Here is a 16,672-nt window from a genome sequence, read left to right on the forward strand (position 1 = left end):
ATTACCTGATTTACATAATTGGCAGTTGGCTTTCAAGCCTATACAGCTTGGAGTACGACAACATGTATGAAAAGGATGATCAAAATACTCATTTGCCTTATAATTCTGCACACAGTGTATAGGCCCATCATACACTGGAGCATCATCCATGGGGCCCATCATATACTGGAGCAACACATGGGGCCCATTATATATGGAGCATAATATAGGACCATCATACAATAAAGCATCATCCATGGGGCCCATCATATACTGGAGGATCATATGGTGCCCATCATATACTAGAGCATCATATGGGGCCCATTATATATGGAGCATAATATAGACCATCATACAATGGAGCATCATCCATGGGGCCCATCATATACTGGAACATTATATGAGGTTCATTATTTATGGGGCATCATATAGGATATGGAGCATTATATGGAGCCCATTCTGTATGGAGCAATATATGGGGCCCATCATATACTGTATTGAGCTTTATATGTGACTCATTATACTGTATGGAGCAATATGTGGGGCTCATTCTACTCTATGGGGACCGTCCTATACTGTATGGCACATTATATGAGGACCATCATATACTGTAGCATTATGTGGAGCTCATCATATACTGTATGGAACATTATATGGGACCAATTATTCTGTATGGAGCAATATATGGGGCTCATTATTCTGTATGGCGCACTAGGTGGTGGCCATAATACTGTAAGGAGGAATATACTGTCCGGTTTTTGAGCTATTGAAGAATTTAAAATAGATATCAGTCATGTAATGTAAGAAGTTAAGTATTTGTCATTGCACTATACAAATATTTCTCTGCCGTATCGGAGCATCATGAATTGTGGTATGTGTGCCCACTGACACTCTTTCGCCCGGGGCACATGAAAACCTGGAGCCAGCGCTACCCCTCCCCCCCACAACTTTAGCCAAATAACCCCCAGTTTTTAATGCATAACTATTATTATAAAGCAAATTAAGGTTGACAAGCTTAAGTGTTAAGAATTAATGCCGTTGGCATTGAAGGGCACTGTAGGTGTGTTTACTGTCCTCCACTCCCTGACAACTTTGCTTTCCCATTGACTTGCATTGGGTTTCGTGTTTCAGTCGGACCTTCAACTTTTCCCGATAGTCGGCCGATTTCGTTCGACTCGACTTTCATGAAACCCGACTCGACCCTAAAAAAGGCAAAGTCGCTCATCTCTAGTCTTGACCTTTTATCAGTACCTGGGTTAGACTCGTCCATGATGACCATGTTGACCTGACATGGGCCGAGTTGCGGAATTTCCTCAGCTCTTCAGGATTTTATGAAATCCACCAACTTATGCTATAATTTCCACTCCTGATGATCGCAGAAGTTTGAGATCACCGCCATATTTTTCATGGGGATTTTATCTTTCCCCAGAGATAAAAAATGACTTGACTGCTTTCAGAGATTTGCCTGTTATCGATTTGCGACCTACAGGCAGGAGTTGCAATTAGGAAAACCTATCTATCTTCTATGAAGCTGAAAAGGTATGTCGCATCACTATTAGATTGATACAAATTGATCACTATTAGATAAAAACTTCAGTGTTTATAATTTACTTTTGGAGACATATGTCTGGGCTAGCTATTGTAGCAGTTTCCTTGCAGTAAACCACAGTATCACTTGAATTCAAAATGCATTTTCTGTGGACAAAGATCCTTCCACACTTTGCTATTTTTGTGTAAACACAGGTACCTTATTGCTATCCATCCTTCTGAAAAGCCATCACCTGTCTATTCTAAGTCTTCTAAGTCTAAATTACCTGTACAAACTATAACTCTTTGTCTACACACAAAAGACATCCTAATTTTTCCACTGCAGGGGTCCTATGTCTAGACTGAGCTGCATGCATGTTAATTAAGATTGCCACTTCCCTTTGTCTCCAATCTATACATCACAGTTTTACTCATTTCCCATGTGTTAAACTGTGCAATTCACATAAAGTCAGCTAAAATTCTTAGCTCTTGTATTGTATTGCAATTCTGTGTGACAGAGGAGGAGGAAGGGGGTGAAAACCTCTTATAGTGTGGTGTGCAGAGCTTTTAATATTTTATATGACACCAATGTTCCACCCATGGTCTCCAGTATGTACCAACTGGTCTCATCAAAGGGTTTCATAATTCCATGAAGCTCTTCATTTTTATAGTGTTTGAGTAAAAAGCATTTCCATTTTGTCATTAGCGATTTTATACTTTTTTGTTACAGCGTTATACTTTCATCCATTCCAAATGAAACAGCTTTCATTTGACCTATTGTAGCTTTCCGATTTGTAATGGATTCATTTAACCAGTGCTTTAATAGGCTTCTTTTGGCTATTAGACATAGTGAGAGGAACATTGAATTTAGTGTCCCATTCCCTTTCTGTTGTGTGTCTCCATTACCCTTTCAATAATGGAAAATGAACCTTTTCCAATGTTTCCAATGCCCATACTTTCCATCATATTCTTTATGTCTTTAATAAATTATTGTATTGTAGGGCAACTCCATAGTCCATGTAATAAATCTGAATCCCTAAGTTTACCTTTTGGGCAATGTGTCAGACAGTCTCTCATTGTTCTAGATATTGGTATTGTGGAAGACAGGCTCACTCAGCTGCACATAGAGGTAGACATAGGAACACTGTCTCTTTAAATCTTCCACTGGTTTTATTCAAAATACAGCATAAAACCAGTGCAATGTTAGCAAAACAAGACCGGCCTAACAGAAAACAAAAACATAACGTATGGTATAGTCCTTGTTGCTACGCGAATTCGCCCACTTCAGGAACAAGCTGTGAGGCTGGAAGGACTCCAAGGGTGAACCCACAGGACCGCGACGACGAACCTACCCCCGGGCGAGCGGGCCAGGTGTACCACCCCCTATACAGGGAGCATTTGGGGCAGGCCCGGAGGAGACTATCGCCGCGGAAGCTGATACCTTGGGGACAACTGGAGTAGACCGTCAGTCACCGGGGTGGAATGCAGACAGGACCGTCCGAAGGACACAGGAAGAACAGCTGCAGGACTATATGGAGAGGAAGACCGGGACACAGGAGCAGGCAGGGAGAGACAGGAACAGACTGGACCGGCGGACTCTGGAAGAAAATGCAAAGGCGGTGAGAGTTCAGCAAGAGAAGAAAGGCGGCAAGCTAAGGCAAGGCTGGGTGCTAGGCAGGATTTAGGTGGACCCGAGAGTCAGTCATGGAATACCATAGACGATCAGGCAGCGATCCAGAGGAGAGGCTGCCTTTTATAGGGACATGAGTTCCGGGTCGGACCAGCAGGGTCATGGGGGCGGAGAGAGGACCGGCTCGCCAGTGTTGGGACCCGGGGTGTGATCTGCGCGTGCGCCTCGGGCAGAGCAGTCAGGCTGACTGCGGGGCAAGAGGCTGGAGTGCCGGCGGGCGCCCGCCAGCTGCAGGGGCGCGCTGGAACGGCGGGCGCACCCGGAGGCCACGGGCAGCGTGGAGCCAGAGGAGAACGCGGCAGGAGCCGAGCGCGCGGTGGAGGCGGCGAGCGTGGGACCAGTGGGAGCGGGAGCGGTAAGCATGACAGTACCCCCCCTCTTACGCCCCCTCCTCTTAAGGTCGGAAAGGAACTTAGCTAAAATTTGAGGGGCTTGAATGTTCTCCCGGGGCTCCCAAGATCTCTCCTCTGGACCAAAACCCTTCCAGTCAATTAAGAAAAGGGTTTTACCTCTGGACCTTTTCATAGCAAGAATTTCCTTAACCTCAAAAATATCCTGTGCGGAAACGGGCGCGGGGGCGCGGCCAGCAGAAGCGTGGAACTGATTGAGTACGACCGGTTTCAAGAGGGACATATGGAATGAGTTAGGAATTCATAGCGAAGTGGGGAGTCTTAACTTGTAGGCAACATCATTGATACGGGCTAAAATCTCAAAAGGTCCGATGTACCGGGGGCACAGTTTATAAGAGGGAATTTTGAGACGGACAAATTTTGAGGATAGCCAAACTTGATCCCCAGGATGGTACAACGGAGAATCTAGGCGTCTTTTGTTGGCATGTCTCTTGAATCTGTCACATGCTCATTCAAGTGCGGTTTTGGTCTCCTGCCAGACCCTGGAGAACTCCTCGGTCAGAAGATTGGCCGCCGGCACACCCAAGGCCGGGAGTACAGGCAGAGGTACACCAGGATGTTGCCCGTAGACAATAAAGAAGGGTGAATTGGTGGAGGATTCGCTGGGATGGTTGTTGTAAGCGAACTCAGCCCAAGGGGAGCAAGCTGGACCAATCGTTCTGGTGGGCATTGGAAAAATGTCGGAGATACGTCACGAGAGTTTGGTTCGTACGCTCCGTTTGGCCATTAGATTGAGGATGGTAAGCGGAGGAAAAGTCCAGCGTTACTTCCATCATCTTGCATAGGGCCCTCCAGAATCGCGAGGTAAACTGAACCCCTCTGTCCGAGACAATGTGCTTGGGGAAGCCATGGATCCGGAAGATATGAGATATGAAAATTCTTGCCAGTTCGAGAGCGGAAGGTAATCCTGGTAGAGGGGTGAAGTGGGCCATCTTGGAGAAGCGGTCCACGACCACAAAAATGACGGTGTGGCCCGAGGACTGAGGCAGATCCGTAATAAAATCCATCGCAATGTGTTGCCACGGGGCCGAGGGAACCGGAAGTGGGTGCAAGAGACCAGAGGGTCGCTGCCGGGGAACCTTGTTCTTGGCACAAGACGGGCAAGAGGCGATGAAACTTCAGACATCTTGAGGCAGGGAGGGCCACCAATAAAAGCAAGAGACGAGGGAGTGCGTTTTCTTGAGACCGACGTGGCCGGCTAACTTGGTGGCATGACCCCAATGTAAAACTCGCCTCCTGTCGTTGTCTTGGACAAAAGTTTTGCCGGGAGGTAAGGAAGTCAGGCTAACAGGATCAACTACGATAAGCTTGCTAGGCTCCACTATGTGTGAAGGCTCCTCCTCTTTATCAGAGACCAGAAAGGATCGGGATAAGGCATCCGCTTTGAGGTTCTTATCACCAGGACGAAAATGGAGCTCAAAATCGAACCGGGTAAAGAATAGCGCCCATCTGGCCTGCCGAGGGTTAAGCCTTTGTGCAGACTGAATATATGCTAGATTCTTGTGGTCAGTGAAGATCTGGAGTGGGTGTACGGCTCCTTCCAGAAGATATCGCCACTCCTCCAAGGCTAGCTTAATGGCGAGCAGTTCTCTGTCTCCGATGGTATAGTTTCTATCTGAAGGGGAGAACGTCTTGGAGAAAAAGTCGCAGGTGACCAACTGTCCGGAAGGAGATCTCTGAGAGAGAACCGCACCGGCTCCGGTGGCAGAGGCATCCACTTCGAGTGTGAATGGCTTGTTAGCCTCTGGACGGTGTAGCACGGGAGCTGTGGCAAAGGCTTGCCTCAAGGTTCGGAAGGCGTTCTCGACTTCGGTAGACCAGTGGTGAGGATCGGCTCCCTTACGGATCAAAGCGGAGATTGGAGCGGTCAGAGAGGAAAAGTGTGGAATAAACTGCCGATAATAGTTGGCAAATCCCAGGAACCGCTGGATTGCCTTGATTCCCTGGGGACGCGGCCAATTGAGTACGGCGGTCACTTTTCCAGGGTCCATGCACAAGCCAGAGTCGGAAATGATGTAACCCAAGAACGGCAGTGACGACTGTTCGAAGGCGCATTTTTGAAGTTTGGCATAGAGACAATGTTTTCTCAGACGAAGTAGGACTTGGCGTACATCTTTTCTGTGCGTAGACCGATCCGGGGAAAACACCAGGATGTCGTCCAAGTAAACCACCACGCAGACGTAGAGAAGGTCTCGGAATATGTCATTAACAAATTCTTGGAACACTGCGGGAGCATTGCACAAGCCGAAGGGCATAACCAGGTACTCATAGTGGCCGTCTCGGGTGTTGAAGGCGGTCTTCCATTCATCACCAGAGTGGATCCGGACCAGATTGTAGGCCCCCCGGGAGATCTAATTTCGTGAAGATCCTTGCACCCCGTAGACGGTCAAATAGCTCTGGAATAAGAGGAAGGGAGTATTTGTTCTTAATGGTGATATCATTGAGACCTCTATAGTCTATACAGGGACGAAGGGACCCATCCTTCTTCTTGACAAAAAAGAATCCGGCTCCCGCGGGTGAGGACGACTTGCGAATAAAGCCTTTGGCCAGATTTTCCTGGACGTATTCAGACATAGCCTGAGTCTCGGAAGGGGACAGCGGGTAGATTCGACCACGAGGCGGCGTGGAACCGGAGACAAGGTCGATGGGGCAGTCATATGGACGATGTGGAGGCAGATTCTCTGCTTCCTTCTTGTCAAAGACGTCCAAAAAGGCCCGATAGGCGGAAGGTAGCTCGGTAGACGTCAACCTAGAACGTGAGGAATCTTGCGGCTGTACGGTGAGCAGACACTTATTTTGGCAAGGTTGGCCCCAGCGCAGGATGTCTCCAGAACGCCAGTCCAGGACAGGTTCGTGTGTTCTTAGCCAGGGAAGGCCCAAAAGAATGGTATGGGATAAGGAAGGCAGCACATAAAATACTATCTTCTCCCGGTGCAAGGCTCCGACCTGAAGTTCCACTTCTTCAGTGACCTGAGAAACGGACTCCCAGAGGGGTTGGCCATCGACCGACGCAATCTGCCGAGGGGTCTCCAGGGATCTGACAGGAATCCGAAGTCTCCTAACTGCCTCAAGTTGGATGAAGTTACCGGCTGCCCCAGAATCAATATAGGCCCATTCAGAAAAACGCCTAGTACCTAGATGCAAAAGGACAGAAAGAGTCAAGGGTAGAGAGGAGTCACAATTACCTAGGGAGGCCTCTCTTACCTGTCCTAGGCGGAGGTGTTTCCTGGACGAATGGGGCAAGAACGAAGAAAGTGAGACGCACTCCCACAATAGAAACAGAGCCTCTGTTCGACCCTTTCTCTCCGACGCTCCTCTACCGGTTTGAGGCGATCCACTTGCATGGGTTCTGGTACCAGGACCGAGGAAGCAGACATTGGGCGGGAACGGGGTGGACTACGGGCAGCCGGTGGAGCACGAGGCCTTCTCTCTCTGGCGAGCTCTCGAGATCGTTCTGGAAAGCGTAGGTCGATGCGGGTGGCCAAAGAGATCAGGTCCTCCAGAGAGGTGGGAGTATCACGACCCGCCAACTCATCCTTGATTCGACCTGAGAGGCCCCGCCAAAAGGCTCCCACCAAGGCCTCATTGTTCCAGCCCAACTCTGAGGACAGGGTGCGAAACCGAATGGCGTACTGACCTACCGAGAGCGCGCCCTGGTGCAGATTGAACAGAGATTCTGTGGAAGAGGCCAGGCGGCCTGGCTCATCAAACACCTTACGAAAGGTGTCCAGGAAAGAGGAGAGTTGAGCAACTAATGGGTCATCTCGTTCCCAGACGGGGTTAACCCAAGCTAGGGCCTCTCCTTCTAAATGGGACACAATAAACGCCACCTTGGCTCGATCGGTGGGATACTGGTGTGGCAGCAATTCAAAGTGTAGCTGGCACTGATTTAAAAACCCTCTACACATTTTGGGGTCGCCACTGTATCGCGGGGGTTTAGCCAAACGAGGAGATGGGAGCGGAACCGCAGGCTGTGCCGGGGCTGCGGACGCGGTCTGGAGGGCAAGCAGGTGGTTATCCACCGAGGCCATGTAATTCAGGATGTGAGCCTGAGTGTCGCGCAGCTGGGCAAGCTCCTGTTGGAGACCAGCGATCTGGCTGGCACTCCCTGGATCCGAGGCCTGCAACGACGAGAGGCGGGACTCCATGGTCTTGAGGAAAGACATGATCCTCGTCTGATTTTCCCGTAGGAACAAAAGTTCCTTCTGGGTCGGGGTCGGGGTACCAGCGGGGTCCATGACCTGATCGTTCTGTGAGGCTGGAAGGACTCCAAGGGTGAACCCACAGGACCGCGACGACGAACCTACCCCCGGGTGAGCGGGCCAGGTGTACCACCCCCTATACAGGGAGCATTTGGGGCAGGCCCGGAGGAGACTATCGCCGCGGAAGCTGATACCTTGGGGACAACTGGAGTAGACCGTCAGTCACCGGGGTGGAAAGCAGACAGGACCGTCCGAAGGACACAGGAAGAACAGCTGCAGGACTATATGGAGAGGAAGACCGGGACACAGGAGCAGGCAGGGACAGACAGGAGAGGCACACACGGGAGGAGGCAGGAAAGGACTGGACCGGCGGACTCTGGAAGAAAATGCAAAGGCGGTGAGAGTTCAGCAAGAGAAAAAAGGCGGCAATCTAAGGCAAGGCTGGGTGCTAGGCAGGATTTAGGTGGACCCGAGAGTCAGTCATGGAATACCATAGACGATCAGGCAGCGATCCAGAGGAGAGGCTGCCTTTTATAGGGACATGAGTTCCGGGTCGGACCAGCAGGGTCATGGGGGCGGAGAGAGGACCGGCTCGCCAGTGTTGGGACCCGGGGTGTGAGCTGCGCGTGTGCCCCGGGCAGAGCAGTCAGGCTGACTGCGGGGCAAGAGGCTGGAGTGCCGGCGGGCGCGCCCGGAGGCCACAGGCAGCGTGGAGCAAGAGGAGGACGCGGCAGGAGCCGAGCGCGCGGTGGAGGCGGCGAGCGTGGGACCAGCGGGAGCGGTAAGCATGACACAAGCACAGCTTTCCTTAACACCAAAGCACATCTCCAGAGCTTGCACCTTCAGATTCAACCACACTCAAATGCTCTAGAAAGCTGGATACTTATCATCTGGATGTCTCCCACTCTATAGCTGTTCAATCATTCTAGCACTAAACAAGAATTATAGGTTCCCTCCTGCCTAAAATCCAGGATCTTTAATTATAGGTTCCCCCCTGCCTAAAATCCAGGATCTTTATGATAAGAGTATTCGATCCCACGCATTGAAAATTTCATCCGATCCCTCTCACCCGGGACACTCCTCATTCCAACTACTCCCTTCAGGACGTCGCTTCAGAGTCCCCAAATGCAGCACCAACTGCCATATGAACAGCTTCTATCCACTCTCTGTTCAACAATTAAATCGTCATGTGTAGACTATATACTGTATCTGTCTTGTTAGATGTTACTTGTTGTAGCTGTTGTTATATATTATGTTGCCTCTTTGCCACAAAGAATTCCTTGTATATATGTAATATGTACTTGGCGATAATAAATTTGATTGATTGATTGATTAACCCCTCACATCACTTAGTGTGCTGGTTGATTTTTTTCTAGGTTTATATTACTGAAGCTAACCACCTCAGTGCTACATATCTCCCCTCTAGTACCTTGTCAGTGACTTTGTCACAGTATGTTGAAGCAGGGGTGGACACTGACAGCTTGGGGCCCCTGTGCAAGAAATGTGCCCCCCTCCTTTTATGGCAACGAAGCTACACATTATATTATATACAGTGGGGAAAAAAAGTATTTAGTCAGTCAGCAATAGTGCAAGTTCCACCACTTAAAAAGATGAGAGGCGTCTGTAATTTACTTCATAGGTAGACCTCAACTATGGGAGACAAACTGAGAAAAAAAAATCCAGAAAATCACATTGTCTGTTTTTTTTTCATTTTATTTGCATATTATGGTGGAAAATAAGTATTTGGTCAGAAACAAAATTTCATCTCAATACTTTGTGATATATCCTTTGTTGGCAATGACAGAGGTCAAACGTTTTCTGTAAGTCTTCACAAGGTTGCCACACACTGTTGTTGGTATGTTGGCCCATTCCTCCATGCAGATCTCCTCTAGAGCAGTGATGTTTTTGGCTTTTCGCTTGGCAACACGGACTTTCAACTCCCTCCAAAGGTTTTCTATAGGGTTGAGATCTGGAGACTGGCTAGGCCACTCCAGGACCTTGAAATGCTTCTTACGAAGCCACTCCGTTGCCCTGGCGGTGTGCTTTGGATCATTGTCATGTTGAAAGACCCAGCCACGTTTCATCTTCAATGCCCTTGCTGATGGAAGGAGGTTTGCACTCAAAATCTCACGATACATGGCCCCATTCATTCTTTCATGTACCCGGATCAGTCGTCCTGGCCCCTTTGCAGAGAAACAGCCCCAAAGCATGATGTTTCCACCACCATGCTTTACAGTAGGTATGGTGTTTGATGGATGCAACTCAGTATTCTTTTTCCTCCAAACACGACAAGTTGTGTTTCTACCAAACAGTTCCAGTTTGGTTTCATCAGACCATAGGACATTCTCCCAAAACTCCTCTGGATCATCCAAATGCTCTCTAGCAAACTTCAGACGGGCCCGGACATGTACAGGCTTAAGCAGTGGGACACGTCTGGCACTGCAGGATCTGAGTCCATGGTGGCGTAGTGTGTTACTTATGGTAGGCCTTGTTACATTGGTCCCAGCTCTCTGCAGTTCATTCACTAGGTCCCCCCGCGTGGTTCTGGGATTTTTGTTCACCGTTCTTGTGATCATTCTGACCCCATGGGGTGGGATTTTGCGTGGAGCACCAGATCGAGGGAGATTATCAGTGGTCTTGTATGTCTTCCATTTTCTAATTATTGCTCCCACAGTTGATTTCTTCACTCCAAGCTGGTTGGCTATTGCAGATTCAGTCTTCCCAGCCTGGTGCAGGGCTACAATTTTGTTTCTGGTGTCCTTTGACAGCTCTTTGGTCTTCACTATAGTGGAGTTTGGAGTCAGACTGTTTGAGGGTGTGCACAGGTGTCTTTTTATACTGATAACAAGTTTAAACAGGTGCCATTACTACAGGTAATGAGTGGAGGAAAGAGGAGACACTTAAAGAAGAAGTTACAGGTCTGTGAGAGCCAGAAATCTTGATTGCTTGTTTCTGACCAAATACTTATTTTCCACCATAATATGCAAATAAAATGAAAAAAAAACAGACAATGTGATTTTCTGGATTTTTTTTTCTCAGTTTGTCTCCCATAGTTGAGGTCTACCTATGATGTAAATTACAGACGCCTCTCATCTTTTTAAGTGGTGGAACTTGCACTATTGCTGACTGACTAAATACTTTTTTTCCCCACTGTATATATACAGTATAGGTATAGTCAAATACACACATGCATGTGTATATATTATAGTCTCCTTTATTATGTATATTGCTGTCCCTTATTATACAGTGCCCTCTCTTGTCATGTACAGTACCGTACCTTACATATTGGATTATATAGAGCCCTCTTTTATATTACATACTGTTCTGTCTTGTTAGATGTATAATGCATTGAAGGCTGGTGGAGCATGGGAAAGATTCTTTTCTAATGGAGGAGCTGATGGACTGGTCATCTGAACACCGGCTCCTCCATCAGCAGTCATTTTATATCTAACAAGAGAGGGGACTATGTAATAAAAGAGGGTACAGTGAATAACAAAAATAATAAGAATACACTATGTAAGAGGCAGTAGAGTTTGGTACGTAATACGGGTCGGTGTTATACATAACTAAAGAGGAAACTATGTAACTAAGGATGGTGTTATACATAAGTAAGTACACTATATACTAAGGGACTGTGCTATAAATAATAAGTGAGTAGACTATATACTAAGAGACTGTGCTATACATAATAAGTGAGTACACTATATACTAAGGGACTGTGTTAGACACAATAAGCGATAACGTCTTCCTCCACCTCCCCGTTCCTAATTCCATTCTAAATCCTCCTTCCTCCCATCCCAATCTCCCACACCCCTCATTGTCCTCCTCCCCCCGCATCCCATTATTGTCCTCTCCCCCATCATTGCCCTCTTCACCACCTCCATCATTGCTTTCTCCCTCACCACCCCATCATTGGCTATTCCACCACCTCCATCATTTCCTCCTCCCCCACCACCCTCATTATTGCCCTTTCCACCACTACCATCATTGTCCTTTCCACGACCACCCCCATCATTGCCCATTCCACCACCCCCATCATTGTCTTTTCCACCACCTCCATCATTGCCTTCTCCCCACCACTTGCATTATTTCCTCCTCCCCCACCACCCTCATCATTGTCCTTTCCACTGCGACCATCATTGTCTTCTCCCCACCACCCCCATCATTGCCCATTCCACCACCTCCATTTCCTCCTCCCCCACCATCCCCATCATTGCCCATTCCACCACCTCCATCATTTCCTCCTCCCCCACCACCCCCATTATTGCCCTTTCCACCACTCCCATCATTGCCCTCTCCTCCACCTACACACAGACATACACAACACCATTCACCTTTCTGCATGTTCTCCCGCAGCACTATGCACGCACAAACACACACATACACACACAGCACCACTCACCTCTCCGTACGCTATCACGCAGCATCACCGTCAGCTTCCTCTTATAACTGCAGCGCTGAATGATGATGTCATCCAGATGCGCTGCTGACTACTGTGTGACACAGGAAGCTCGGGCAGGAAGCAGGATGGATCGCTGCAGCTCTGCTCCGCTTTCATCTCTTGCAAGCAGTGAAGCTGCAGGGATTGCTGCCTGCCCATCGCACATGAGGGCAAACTGGCCAGGGGCCCCTTAGGGCTGGATAAACAGGCCAGATTTACCTCATTATTAGCCGCCCTGCAGGGGCCCCCTCCACCTCCGGGCCCCAGAGCAGTCGCACTGGCTGCACATGCAGTATGTCCGCCCCTGTACAGTTGAAGGCTAATATTGATCTATGCAAAATCCTAAATTGCGTGTCTCTCCAAACCTCGCTCAAAATGTTTTTTTGTACTTCTGTAATGACCAGGCCGAACATTCCCTGCTATCCACCCCTACACGGTGTCCGCAGCCGAAAGGAATTATGACACACACCGGTCTAGGGGATAACAGTTGCTTTTACTTTAGCAGGAATGGAAATTATAACTTGGAACAGATAAGGAACAGTCTCTCAAGGGTAGTCCACGGCAATTACAGTCCACACTTAGATACTGAGATGTGATTGGGGTCTGGAGCTTTAAGCGCACTGGACAGTGTCTTTTTGTAGTTTACAGAAGGAGGTAGACGCAGCAATTAGAGGTTACAGACCTGTACTTGGGGTTAGCCCCACAGTGTGTCTCGGCACGTGCACAAGTACTTATAGGTGAATGTAGAAACTGTGGTGAATACAGTCAGAAAAACTTTAGAATGATGTCTGTACAGGTTAGAGAGGGAACTCAGGCTCTTAGGCCTGCAGGAGATCTTGAGGTAAACACAGCCTCTACGTGTGTTTTGCTCTCCGTGAAGGCATCCCTCAGACTAAAGAACATCCTAGACTTGCCTGGAAAACAGCTCCTCCTATTGACCATGTGACTAGGAGCTGGCCAATAAGAGACCAAATTCACATCTCAGATCCTTACAAACCAATAATTATGAGTCATTGTACACGTTCACCATTAGATGGCGCTAGAACACAGCAAATGAGAAATGCATTGCATCTAAAATGGAGGTTACTAGAGATGGAGAATTACAGCTCACAAATGCAGGGAATAATGTAGAAGGGCAGCTAGAGAGTGAGCAGTAGTGTACAGAAGCCACTCACAATCCAGGATTACTTAAAGGGACAGACACACTCTGGACTGGGCCACTACACTTCCTGCCAGCCTACCATTATTTTTTCTCAAACTTCTTCTCCCTCTATTTGCCCAAGGCCTAAATATTTGTTAGGCAGGTGCATCTCACAAAATTAGAATATCATCAAAAATTTAATTTATTTCAGTTCTTCAATACATAAAGTGAAACTCATATATTATATATGTTAGGGACGGCGGAATGCACTAAATAATAAATAATAAGTGCGGGGTCCACCGTGCAGAAGATGTTACACTGCTGCTATGTAATGGCAGACGCGCTATATGGCGGTATAACGCACGCGGGTTGAACGTCACCCAGAGTGCTCTGGACGATCTCTGTTCCTTCACAGAGTCGCCGAGGTGTTAAACACAAAGGCTGAGCCTGTTGACGTCACAGGACTCAGAGGAATGCACGCACGGTATATGGTCACAGGACTTGATCCAAGACACAGAGTCCACATCCGTCTAGACCTACCGTGCGTGCGGTGTCGCAACTGCAGATGCCAAGAAGAGCTGCAGACTGCAGCACAGCGACAGACACTGCCGCTATACGACAATGCCTGGTAGCAGGCGCACTGTCGGACGCTAGCACTGTGGAGGATGAGTATTGTGGCCTGTAGCTTGCCACTGGCTGGCGCTGACTCTAACACTAGTTCCCTATCTACACACGTAATATCAGAGGGAGGGGAATCTTAATGAGTCATTTGCAAGTCCATACATCCATCATCATTCACACAGTTAGCAACTAGAGTCTATACTAGCGCATGGCCGAGCGGCCATGCAAACCTTTTATAGCCGGGTGTTATGATTGAGTCACCGTAGGAGGCAAAAACAGAAATGCTAGCTAAGTCCAGAAAACCAGAGAGGTTGGCAGCTATCGGATTGCAGACCCCTGAACCTATCAACACAACTAGCAGTAGCCGTGGGGGGTTCCTATGATGCCCTAGACCCCTCGATCACAGCCGGAGGACTAAATAGCCTAAAGACAGAAAGGGAAATCTAAACTGCCCCAGAGCAGACCCCAAAGCAAAAGGCAGCCCCCCACATATAATGACGGTGAAGCAAGAAGAAAGAACACAACACAGACAGAAAGATAGACTGAGCAAAGACGGGGCCCAAGCTAACTAGGTAGGAAAGGACAGGAAGGCTGCTGTCTGCAATCCGTGAAAAACCCTATGAAAATAAGAGCCAACAGACTGACAGTGAAAAAGGCCCTGAAGATGCTAGGCTTCAAAAAGACTATGTCAGTACTCAGGAATATTCTGAAGACAGAGCAACCGGCAAAAGGAGATTCAGCTCACCCCAGCAGGGAATGGCAGAATCCAGAAAAGCAAGGCAAACAAAAACAAAACACAAATGCTAAAAGGCAAAGCAGAAAACTTAGCTTTAGAGGAGCAGGAATCAGACTGGTCTCCTAGAAGTCCACAGAGAAGTCACCCGCAGGGAAGAAGGGCGTCGGCAGCCTTATATCCAGTCCGTGACTCCACTCAGCTAGTCATCATCATTAGGCTCAGGTGCCTGATAATCAGGCTCATTACCTTCCTTTACCAGAATAGGGAGTTCACCAGACCTCAGTGACGAAGGGGAAAATGAACTCACAACAGTACCTCCCCCTTGAGGAGGGGTCACCGAACCCTCAACCACGCCACCAGGGCGATCAGGGTGAGCCCGATGAAAGGCACGCACCAATCTTTTGGCATGAATATCAGAGGCAGAGACCCAGGAATTATCCTCCTGACCATAACCCTTCCACTTAACCAAATACTGGAGTCTCCGTCTAGCCAGACGGGAATCCAGTATTTTCTCTACCTCATATTCCATGTTACCTTCAACCAATACAGGGTCCGGAGGTGCCACCCCAGGAACAACTGGTTCAACAAACCTCTTCAACAAGGACTTATGGAACACATTATGGATTTTAAATGTGACAGGAAGAGCCAAACGAAAAGAGACCGGATTAATAATCTCCAAAATCTTGTAAGGTCCAATAAATCTAGGCTTAAACTTAGGAGAAGCTACCTTCATAGCAATATTTTTTGATGATAACCACACCATATCACCAATCTTAAACTGGGGACCAATGGTCCCATGTCGATTGGAAAACCGCTGGGCCTTTTCCTGGGAGAGAGATAACTTATCCACCACTTGGTCCCAGATCTGGTGCATTCTCTCCACCACAGTGTCAACACCTGGGCAGGCAGAAGGCTCCACCTGCCCTGAAGAAAATCGAGGATGAAACCCAAAGTTACAAAAAAAAGGTGACATCAAAGTGGCAGAACTAGCTCTATTATTTAAAGCAAATTCGGCCAAGGGCAAAAATGAAACCCAATCATCCTGATCAGCGGAAATAAAACATCTCAAATACGACTCCAAGGTCTGGTTTGTTCTCTCTGTCTGCCCATTGGTCTGAGGGTGAAAAGCAGAGGAGAAGGACAACTGAATTACCAGCTTGGAACAGAAAGTCCTCCAAAATCTAGACACAAACTGAACTCCTCTGTCAGATACAATGTTCTCAGGAATCCCGTGCAAGCGAACCACCTGTTGCAAAAACAGGGGCACCAACTCAGAGGAAGACGGCAACTTAGGGAGTGGTACAAGATGAACCATCTTAGAGAACCTATCACAAATCACCCAAATAACAGTCATTCTTTGAGAGACAGGCATATCAGAGATGAAATCCATTGAAATATGGGTCCATGGCCTCCTGGGGACCGGCAAAGGCATCAACAACCCACTAGAGCGAGAACAAGATTTAGACCGGGAGCAAGTCCCACAGGACTGCACAAAATTCCTGACATCTTGAGACAAGGTGGGCCACCAAAAAGAGCGACTCACCAGATCTCTAGTACCAAAAATACCTGGATGACCAGCCAATGCAGAGCAATGAACTTCAGACATCACTCTCTTCTTCCTCTGGTCAGGAACATACAACTTTCCACTTTGACAACGCTCAGGTTTGTCCTCCTGGAACTCTTGCAGAGCAAGTCTCAAATCGGGCGAGATGGCAGAAAGAACTACCCCTTCGCCTAAGATGGTAGCAGGCTTGGTCACCACAGGAGAATCAGCAAAGAAGCTCCTAGAGAGGGCGTCTGCCTTGACATTCTTAGTTCCAGGAAGAAAAGAGACCACAAAATCAAAACGTGTAAAAAACAAGGCCCACCTAGCCTGTCTAGGGTTCAAGCGTTTAGCCGACTCTAGGTAAATCAAATTCTTGTGG

The sequence above is a fragment of the Dendrobates tinctorius genome, unplaced genomic scaffold (assembly GCF_039654945.1).
Source record: "Dendrobates tinctorius isolate UK_male_01 unplaced genomic scaffold, ASM3965494v1 ptg000387l, whole genome shotgun sequence".
In the NCBI taxonomy this organism is placed as follows: domain Eukaryota; kingdom Metazoa; phylum Chordata; class Amphibia; order Anura; family Dendrobatidae; genus Dendrobates; species Dendrobates tinctorius.